Source organism: Catharus ustulatus, chromosome 24 (genome assembly GCF_009819885.2).
Source record: "Catharus ustulatus isolate bCatUst1 chromosome 24, bCatUst1.pri.v2, whole genome shotgun sequence".
In the NCBI taxonomy this organism is placed as follows: domain Eukaryota; kingdom Metazoa; phylum Chordata; class Aves; order Passeriformes; family Turdidae; genus Catharus; species Catharus ustulatus.
The window spans coordinates 21,975-33,353 of record NC_046244.1 but is presented as its reverse complement, the minus strand read 5'-3'; positions in this window follow the sequence as shown (position 1 = coordinate 33,353).

Genomic DNA, 11,379 nt, shown 5'->3' with positions numbered 1-11,379 from the left:
ACCCCAATCTACAGACCACCCCTCTGGCTTGAACTGAGACCTGTCTCTTCATGATGGACCTGCCCAGGGATCACAGGGCTCTGTCTGATCCTCTTCATTGTCCTGGATTCCAATTGGTCCCTGACTCGCACACTGACTTCCCAAATTAACTTCAGATCTGCCTTATCCAATGCATCCTTAAAATTTGAACTCTTGGCTGAACTCGATGACAGTTTTTGTCTGCCCTCCTCAGCTCACCCATGTGCTGTGGGACAGGATTGCTCTCAGCTCCCAGCCCCCATCCCACAGGGAGCAGATAGCTCTCACTGGTTTGACAGCACCTCATGATGTGCATGTTTATAATCTAAATGCTGAGTTGAGTGAAATCCCACATCAGAATCAGAAAGAACTGATTTTGGCTGACCTGAATTCTGAGCAACAGGTAACAGCGCAAAGCCCTTTCTGAGAGGCCCAGTAGGAGACAATCCTGCCAGGGGCTGGAATTAAATGATCTTTGGGATCCCTCCCAACCCAAACTATTCTGTGATTCTATGATTCTTCAAGACCTCAGTCCCTGAAAAATAAGCTACAATGAATTGTCTCACTGTGATTCAACTGGGTAATTTGTATTACGAGAAAAGACCATGTTGATTCCCTTATTTTTCACCAAACCATGAGGCTAGTGTTACCTCACACACCCTTCTTATTTCTAAATTATTTTCCCCATTCCACTTATTAAAAAGTTCATTAGTTTTCTCCATTTGTGTTCTATAAGTGACTCCTGAATCCCACTGCTTTGTGTGGGGATGAGGAGCCAAGGTCAGGCTGGGCGGGGCTTGGAGTAACCTGTTGGAAGTGGGAAGGGTCCCTGCCCATGGCGTGGGACGGGACTGGATGGGATGGGACGGGATGGGATGGAATGGGATGGGCTTCAAGTCCCATTCTGGGATTCTCTGATATGATTGATTCTCTGATTTGCTATTAATGTTTAATCACTAATGAGAGGACAGACGTCAGCCTGGTGCTGATATCTTTCTCCTCCCCTCATGAGATTTTACTCACCCTAACACTCCTTTATTGTCAGCTCCCAACAGTGGACTTTTTTGCAGCTGTTGAGCACTGAGATGACAAATTCCATCAGTTCTGTAATTCCAAAAGCTCTTTGAAGCACTGGTTAATCCAGAGACTGGCAGCTCTTCTCTGTGCCCAGCACTTGCCACCCCCAGCCCCCGATTCCCCTCGTTCCTTTGTCACTGTGTAATTCTGTGTTATGATGTCCACAGTCATCAGGAGGGTGAGATTTTCCCTTTCTCACCATTATTGGATGCACAGACTTTTGTGCCTGTTCGCCCTTAATTTTGCCTCATATTTCTCCCCAAACTTCTCTTATCTTTCTCCTCACTTTGCTTGGCTTTTCCACATTTCCACATTATACAGGCCTTGCCTGATACATCCATTTATTCTATTTATTGGCCCTTCCTACTGCATCATCCTCAGTCTCTTATCTCTAATTTTTTGAGTTTGCGATTGGTTTTTTATCTCCTTGATTCTACAATGTGGGTCTTTATCCAGCTTTCATTATTCCTCCTTTTCCATTCCTGCCCCATGACTCTCTTGGTCCTTATAAGATTTCTCTGCCCATTTCTCCCTCTATTCTGCTGAAGCTCAAAATTTCCTGGACTGATTATTTTTTCTTAGTTTGAAATATGTATTTTCTACATATTTCCCATACTTTACTCTATTCTCTAGTTCTAGCCACCAGTGTTCTCAAACAACCAGCTTTAGATTCTATTAAAATACTTTTCCCAATTCCCACCCTGTATCCCTCCTATCCAGAATTGTTGTGTTTATCTGCTTCTATTCCCATTAACCACTGGCTTTCCACCCATCTGGCAATTATCACCTCCTGACTTGCACATATTCTTCCTGTATTTCAGAATGTTTGTTAACCCTTGCTTTTTTCCTTTTTCCCCCACTCCCTTTATTTATGTATTTATTTATTTATTTTAATTTTCCATAAAGGAATAAATCCAGACAGCATTTGAGGCAAGCAGTAAAATAAGTTGTTTTAACAGAAAAAAAAATTTCTTCCTTTCAAATGTACAAAAATATGAAAGCTGAAATTAATTTCTTCATCATTTCCAGATGACTTTTGGATGTCTCCAAGGACAGAGACTCAACAGTCTCTCTGAGCAGCCTATTCCAGTGTTCAGTCACTCTTCTTTATGTTTTTTTTGTTCAATACCAATGAATTTCTGACTTGCCCCCACCTAATAAATAGAAGAACAGAAGCTTTTGCTAATTTCAAATGAAGCTTTTTTTGAGGAAATTTCAGTGCTCTTTGTGGAAAAAAAGCATAAGGATTAGAGGCAATGCTGATAGGTTTGGTGTCATCCCTGGGTGGGGCTCCGCTCCCACCCCACGCAAATCCAAGGATCCTGGAGTGCTCAGCAAACACAGAGCACACAAAGATGGGATTGTCCTTGGGGTAACATTTTAACCAAAGGGTCAGAGAAAGTACCAGCAATTACGTGATTTAGTTTATAGGCAATAAAAAGTCCATAAAAGCAATGGCACACCCAAGGAGAATTTGCATTAAATATTTTGCATGTTCTGGTAAAAAATATCAGGATTGAATAGAAACACTTATATTAACGTGGGCTTTTTTTCCCCCCCTTTTTTTTTCCCTTTTCTTTTCTTTTTTTTTTTTTTTCCCTCCCCCAGGAATCTGAAAGACAAATCCCATGTTCTCCTCTGCCTGGGATATTTGCACAATCAGGCACTGGAATCAGAATTGCTGATAAAAGTATTTTATTGCTGTTTTCATTCCTGTCATGGTGAGACACTTTTTGATCAGATCAGTAAATGTTCTGCTTTGCTGTTCCAGTGGATGAGGACAGTGAATCCCAATATCCCTGTTAGCATTCATCTAACGTCACTTCTGTTGTCCTAGGTATCTTTGACTTTTTGGTATCTCCTGGTAGATGTCTAACCTCTCTCCTGGGACACACCTGTGAAAAAACCTGGAAAATCCAATGGAGGGTGACCAGAGTGGTGAGGGGTCTGTGGCACATCAGGTAGGGGAAGATGAACTTCTTCAGACTGGGAATGAGGAGAGAAAAAGGGTGAAGGGTGCCAGGACAAGGAGGAATGGCTTCCCACTGCCAGAGGGTAGGGTTAGATGGAATATTGGGAAGGAATTCCTCTGTGTGAGGATGGTGAGGCCCTGGCTCAGGTCACCCAGAGCAGCTGTAGCTGCCCCATCCCTGGAAGTGTCCAAGGCCAGGTTGGGCAGGGCTTGGAGCAACCTGGACAGTGGAAGGTGTCCCTGCCCATGGCAGAGGGTAGGACTGGATGAAGTTTAAGGTCCTTCCAGCCAACCTCTCTCTTCTCCCTTTCTCCCTGCACAGGTATATAGGAAATATTATGAATGTGGGGGAAGGGAAGTACAGGATCCTATGAGACTTAGTGTAGGAAGCCTAGGGAAAGAACCAAAGATAGGGAATAGGTGGGGCTGATTGAATTTGGAGAGGAACAGACACAGGACAAAAATAAGGCTCAGGGAACAGGAGTGGTAAGTACTGTCTAAAGAGTTTACTGGTAGTATGATCCTGATCAGCACGCTGCAATGTGGCTTCTCACTAACCTCCATTCCTTAACCCTTTCCTGGGTCAGGGACTGTTTACTCCCTCTGCAGGGAAGTCTGAGAGCCTCCACAGAATGGGACTGTGGGTGAATGGCTTGTGTGCCAGAGGCTGGAACAGTGATTTGTGTGTATGATTCCAGGAGTGTCCAGCCAGAGGAGCTGGCCAGCCGGATAAGAGCCTTGGGAGGCTGGAGTCTGCATGTGTGTAAAAACCAGAGGATTTGACTGCCGAGGCTCAGAGGGCCCTGGCTGATTGCTGGAGACATCTTGGAGTCTGAAGGGGTCAATGAGGAAGATCCAGGAGCAATTATTGGGTTGATGTGCAGCTACTGGAGATACACACTCATTGCTGCTGAGCCTGGTGGGCCTGTGGCAGCCTTGCCTCTGTTGGGATCCCAGATTCTGCACCTGCCCACGAGAAGCAGCGTCAAAAAAGAGCCCTCAGTTAAATCAGAGACCATCATCTCTTAGGGGCACTTTTGAGGTTTGTGAGTACATAATGTCAGGAGACAACAGGCTTGGAAAAGAGGCTGGGACAAATGAATGCAAATAAAACATGAGCCCTGACTCAAAGAGTTTATGGCAGGAATAATGTTTGCTCTGTGTGAAATAGGGGCAATTGCAGATCCTGGTTCCTGAGGCTGGATCACTCAAAGCTGACAAAGGGCTGGGTATAAAACACTCTTGTTTGAGGTGAAGTTTTATGGGAGGATATGGATGTTCAGTCAGATGGTATCCTGATCCTTTTCTCCCACCAGTCTTTCCTTTCATCTTGCCCTTTATAAAAATAACAAATCCATTCCAACAACAAGCCGGTTGTCAGGGCTGAGGAATGTTAACATTTATTACCTGATAAAGCTCTGCATGGGACTGTGACATCATTTCTGAGTGCTCCAAAAGGCACCTCCAGAAGCTGTGCCCACTGTCCCTAGGTGGGTCACAGCAGTCAGCACTCCATGCACCCCATGGACACCATCCCTCACTGTGGGGATCCTCTGGGGACCCTGCTTTGGAAGGGGATGTCCCACACCTGGGTCACAGGTGTCTCTCCAGTACAAGCCAGGGGAAGATCAAAAAAAGCTTCCAGCTAGAATATAAGCCTTGGGAGAGAGAAAGTCCCTGGGCTGATGACAGAAGCACCTAAGGCAGAGGAAAGTGAAGGAAGAGATTTGTACAGGGAGGTTATAGAGCGGAGTGTGGGGAGGGACACACACTGACCTCTCTGTGACCAGTGGTAGGGCCCAGGGAATGGCTGGAGCTGTGTCTGGGAGGTTTAGGTTGGATATCACAAAAAGATTCTTCCTGCAGAGTGCAGTCAGGCACGGAACAGTCTCCCCAGGGAATGGTCGTGGCCCTAAGGCTGCCAGAGGTCCAGGAATGTTTGGAAAATGCTCTGAGGCACAGGGTGGGATTGTTGGTGTGTCTGTGCAGGACCAGGAGTTGAACTGGATGAGAAGGGCAACTAAGATTCTGTCTGTCAGAGTGCCAGATGCCACCTCTGAACTGAAACAAGACACTGGAGGACCGAGTTTTGTTTCCCTTGGAAAAGGGCCAGCATTTGCAGCCAGGTGGTGCCTTTGGTCAGGAGTTGGATTAGGGTTACGGTTCAGGTTGGGGGCTAGGTCTAGACTTAGGCTTCAGCTTCATGAAAATATACATGCATAATGAACTGTTATTAAATGGGTAAAACTCTCTCTCAACACATGAAGAAAACATCTTTTTCTTTTCTCTTTTAAAGCAGACGCCTCTCCATTAGCAAATAGGCAAACAAATTGCTTCTTTACATTCCACAATAAGTAGCTCACACAATGCCAAGCCTGCCACCTTTCTAACACTGTAGTTACCACAGCAGATCGCCATACAGACAGCCACAGCTCAGGACTCAAACATGAGACATTCTTCTCTGTTCCTGGTTTCCACAATCAAGCTGAAAAGGAAGTGGCTCCAGCTGTGACAGACACGGTATCCTTCACTGAAAGCCATTTTGCCTCAAACACAGGCAGCCCTGTCCAACACAAGATGATGTCCGTGAAACCTTCCTGTTTCCTTCCAGAAACCAGAAACCTTCCAGACACCTCCCAAAAAGCAGGTTTGACCACATCCTTTCCTAGGGATTTAGCATGTTCAACAGAAACAAACAAAACCTGGTGCTCCTTCTTTCTACCTCATGAGACTCAGTTTCTGTGTTCCAAAACAAATACAGGGATTATCTAAAGGTGACATAACGATGTTTCAAAACCAGAACTATACAGCAAAACACCTTTCAAAATACTTATTTTCTTAAAAGCTACTTGGAAACAACTAGAAATTTACAGAAGCCCAGACTGGTTTTTGTTGGAAGGGACCTTAAAGTTCATTCAGTTCACCCCGTGCAACAGGCGGGGACACCTTCCAATATCCCAGGTTGCTCCACGCTCCATCCAACCTGCCTTAGACATTTCCAGGGATGGAGCAGCCACAGCTTCTCTGGGCAGCCTGTGCCAGGGCCTCACCACCTTTTCAGGGAACAGATCTAAATCTAATCCTACTCTCTTTTTGTATAAGGCAATTTCTTTTCCAATACTTAGTAGGATTTCTTCTTAGGGAAAGAAAAAAAAGAAAAGAAGGTTTTCCAGCTACCAGCAATATGAAAGAGCAGCAACCACCTTAATGGTAAACCAATGCCAAAAGCAGAGGGGCAGCCTTCAACTTTTAGAACTGTTTTACTGATTCTAACCTTGTACAAAAGGACTGTATATTTTAAACACTGAAGCCGTTAAGACATTTTAAATGATCGTACAATAATGTCGACCTATTTTTAGTCCCCCTCTCCCGCTTTTTTAAACAAAAGCAAGGTTTGGTTTGGATTTAAACCCTTCCCTGCGGTGGCTGAAATATCGCAGTGTTGTACCGGTGACGCTGCTCGCCAGAAACACACGAGTCAGATCTCTAGAAAAACCCTCAAAACCCTCGCGCTGCAGCAAATCATAAACAAGTGCGAAAGCAGCCAAGTTTTCCGTGTTGAGGCTCGGAAGCACGCAGCGAAGGACCACAGCCCCCGAGCACCCGGAGCGGGGCTTTCCGCGCCCCCTTCCCGGCCCCGCCCGCTCAGAGCACCGCCCGGTTCCCGCGGAGCGCAGCGAGACCCGCCCGGCAGCGCCCGCCCCGCTGAGCACCGCACCCGAGCTCGTCCGAGCCGCCCCGGCCCCGGCCCAGCCCCGCGGTACCGCCGCGCTCCCCGCCCGCCGCCGCGGAGCCAGCGGGATCCGCTTCCGCCCGGCCCCGCGTCCTTCCGCACTGCCCGCCCGCCCCGGAAGGGAGGGCGAGGAGGGGGCGGCCGCTGGAGTCGTTTTTTGAACCAACCGAGCCGTGCGTTGAACACGCCAGCCCCAAGCCCCGCTGCGGGATTCCCACGAGCGGCAAAAGCCCAGGGACAGGCTTGGGAACAGCCGTGCGGACCGAGCCACCTCTGAGCCACCGTGCTGGGCCAAGGCTGCGATGCTCACAGCGCCTCGGGTCGGCTGGGAGCCGCCTAAAGCCGGCGTTTTCCCGACAGCAGTCACGGAGTAGAACCGTGGAATATCCCGAGCTGAAAATGACCCACAGGGACCATCCAGTCCAACCCCTGTCCCTGCACAGACACCCCAGCAATCCCACCCCGTGCATCCCTGCGAGCGGTGTCCAAAGGCTCCTGGAGCTCTTGCAGTCTGGGGACCGTGCCCGTTCCCTGGGGAGCCTGGGCAGTGCCCAGCACCCTCTGGGGGAAGAACCTTTCCTGATACCAACCTAAACCTCCCCTGGCACAGCTCCAGCCATTCCTTTGGGTCCTGTCACAAGTCACAGAGAGCAGAGATCAGAGCTGCCCCTCGGGAAGAAGCTGCAGAGCCCTCAAGAGCTCTCAACTCAATCTCTTCTCCAGATGAACAAGCCCAGTACCCTCAGCCGCTCGTGTAGCTCAACACGGTCTTAGTGAAGAGCACAGAGTTTCGGAGGCAGACTCCACAGCTGCCCTAGCCAAGGGGATTTTCCCCCGTTCCTGGCGCAGCTGCCGCTGGCACAGCGGGAACAGGGCACCGAAGGAGAACGACCCCCGAGTTCTGCGTTGCGGGGCGGACACGGGCGTGGGCAGGACCGGAACCGCAGCCGCCGGTGCTGTGCTTGCCCGGGGCCCCGCTCCTGCTGGTATCTCCCGCAGCTCCCTCTCCACCGACCCCACAGCCCGCGGCGCAGCTGCTGCTGACTGATCAGGTATCTCTGTTCTGTCTGTAAGGTCCTGTTTTGCTCACTGCTTCGCACAGCTTGTACGGTAGCTAAAATGCCAGCTGTGCAGTCCTGCATCAGAACTTCTGGGTTAATGTTAAGTCTTGACAGATTATTTTCTTCAGTGTAGTGTTTCGAGGAAGGGTTGCAGTCAGTGTGTAAGCTGAAGTGTGATTGTGTGGGAGAGCACGTGAATTCCTTACCCATTTGTCTAGGTCCGGCCTTGCATTTGTGCTTCTCCTTCGGGAAATTGTAAAGAAGACTATGCAGCTAGAAGGGGAAGATCGGGGAAACCTTTTTGTGCCGGCTTTTGAGAGCAGGGACGTTTGCAATACGGCTCTGCACTCGGGGGTTCCGAGCGTTTCCTTCTTTTGGCATTCAACAGCGCCGTCGGGTGGTTGTTTTGATGAGCGCTGACAGTGCCCAGGAAAAAGCGAGGCACTTTGCTGGCCCGGCCCCATTCGTGTGGGGACAATGGGGGAAGATGTCCGCTGTGGTTCTTGGCTCTTGGAGACAGACAGAATGTGCTCCTGCATGTAGCAGGGAAGGAGAAGGAATAATTTAGTTGTTGGCTGAGCAGTTTATAGGCTGCAAAATAAGGTAAATGCAGCACAGCCTCTTCATAGCATGTTCTGTGTGATCAACTGCTCAACGTGTAACTTGCTGCAATGAACTGCATTCACCTCCCAGGAGACACACACTGTCTCTCAAGCTCTATCTACCATCCTACCTTCTCATTCTCACAGATCCCAACCCCCTTCAAAACATCAAGCACCTGCTTGTAGAGAAAAAGTGCTACAACAAAAAGCCAGTGCAGGCTTTCATAGTGCCTTTGTAGTCTGTAAATCAGACAAAACACACTGGTGATTCACACTTTCCTTCTCAACTACATATATAATATCAACACATTGTCTCAAATTGGCAGAGTCCATTGTTCCAACAAAACTTTTCTAGCTGCAGTTCAGACTAAAAGATGTGCCAGGACAGCAGAGCTCAATCAATTTCACACTCTGTGTTGTTGAGTCTAGGAATCTAGGGATCACACAGATGAAAGTGCCAGGATAAAAGATGTTCTTAATGTACCCTCTTCACTTAACAGCATTGACGCTGAGCACAATACACTGCGGCTCTGTATCCTCTTTTCTAACTAGACCTGGAAGATAAAGTCTATAGAAGTAAAAGCCAGTACAGAGCTGCAGCTTCCCTTACTCCATGTAAGCCACGTCAAACTCACTTCTGCACTCTGTCTATCCCTTTTCTGCTGGATCTGTTATTGTGTTGTTTGGATAATCAGAGCGGGAATGTTAGTGCATGTGATGCCACAGAGGGCCAGAAGAGGAATAGGCAGCAGCAGAGTAGCTCTCATTTACCTGCCTCCTTATGAACACCACCATGAATTTGGCTGGCAGGCATTGGCAACCACGCTTGTCTTTCGGCCAGTACGCTGAGCACACCAGCTCTGCAGCTTCGTTCTTTACCTTTTCTGTGCTGTTGCTATTTCATTCTCCCCAGGCAAATCATTGTCTACTTCTTGCACAGAACATTCTGCCCGCAGCAAAGCGCTCCAAAACATTGCTTCTGCTAAAATACCCATGGGCCATGCACTTTCCTTCTAAACACTACATACCACATCCTTCTGTCTCTCTTGTCATCTGACTCAAAAAGGAAAGTTTCTCGGCTACGTCCTGTGCAGAGAATTTCGCCTAAATATCAAGAGCTTGCCTCTGAAACTTGAATTTGCACCTACATTAAAGAGGTTGTTCTCTTTCCTTTACAACCTGTGAGGTATCACCAGATGACCGCGCTCTTTGCACGTTTCGTCTCAGCTTGTCGTATCACCACACAAATTACAGCTTCACGGGACTAAAGCTCTGGAGAGACATCTCACATTCAAGAATGTGCCTGCACATTGACATATTCTTCATATCCCCTTCTAGTCATCCAGATTGTGGTGCTGTGTTTAAATGTCTTGGACATAGAATGACTAATCCAGCAAGTGCTTTTCTCCTGCCACATTTTGCCGAGGGACAGCTACATGGACAGTTTCGAATCTGCAAAACTAAAAAGGATATTAGAGTACCTAAAATCTGAGGGAAACCCATGCACAAGACAGAGTGGTTGTGTGTAGTACACAAAGGAAAAAGCGTCAAAGCTTAATGTCATTGCTGGGCTTCAGTTCTGTCCAGATCGTATAAGGCGAAGAATGAAGCTGCTGAGCATTGGCCTTATCTGAGCAGCGTATTGAATTGCGAAAGTCCAGCAACAGCTCGGAGTCAGTTTAGAATTCACTTGCTGCTTGAAAAAGTAAAGCACAGCTGTTTAAACATCTCAAAACGTGGCGACAAGGTTCTTACACCTACAAAGTTCTACAAAGTGTTACAAAGTTCTGACAGAGAGAAGGCATTGTTAAGGTATGTTTTGCAAATAGCTCTGAAACAGCAAACCCCTCTCTGCACCTTCCTTCTCAGAGACTTGTGCCTTCTACATTTTCCTCTTTTGCTGCTCAGTTGACAACTTCACCTAGCGCAAGGCTCCAGAAGCAAAAGCCAGCGCACGGTTGCATTTTCTCTTTTCTGCATCTAGGTCACATTAAACTCACCCAACCACAGTGTCCTTCGCTCCTCCACTATATCTATGATTGTCTTTGCTGCAATTCAGAGCCTAAAGGCAAGTGCAATTATTTCCACAGAGTGCTGGAGGAGGAATAGGGAGCAACAGGTGAAGGTCTCTTTCGCCTGCTTCCTTATGACTTTCTATTGAGCATTCAGTCACAGTGGTAGTGCCAGTGGCAGCCACACTCTTCTTACACCCAGTATGCTGCACACAACCAGCCCAGTGCTCTGCGCCTTCCGTCGCCTTTTGTATCCTGTTGCGCTTTCACCCTCCCGGAAGCAAATCATCCTCTACTTCTCACACAAAAACTCTGCAGGCAGAGAAGCGCTCCTTGGTTTCAATTCTGCCAAAACACCTCTGGGTCATGCACTTTCCTACTCAACATTACTAACCAAATTATTGTGCCTCTTTTGTCGTCCGAATCTAAACAGAAAGCTTCTTGGGTACATCTCCTGAAGTGTGCCAGTGTGAACTGTGCCAGCAGAGCTGCTCTTCCACTTCATTTTTCACCTTATGTGATCCGGACAGAACTGAGTCCCAGCAATGGCACTCAGTTTTGCCACTTTTCACCATGTATACTACACAACTACATGGTCAGTGTGGACTCTGTAGAACAGAAAGTATATGAATGTACTTAAAGCTAAGAAAAAACTGTACAAAACACAGTCCTTCTGTATAGCATATGTACTAAAAAGTGGCAAAATTTAATGCCATTACTGGGAGTGAGTTCTGTCCAGATCACATAAGGTGAAGAATGAAGTGGGAGAGAACTGACTTCTTTGTCTGCAGCTGTACTGGAGCAGTTCTTTGTGTGACATACACCCGAGAAGACTTCCATTTAGAGTCAGATTACAAGAGAGGCAGAATAATTTGGTATGTAGTTCGTAGAAGGGAAGTGCATG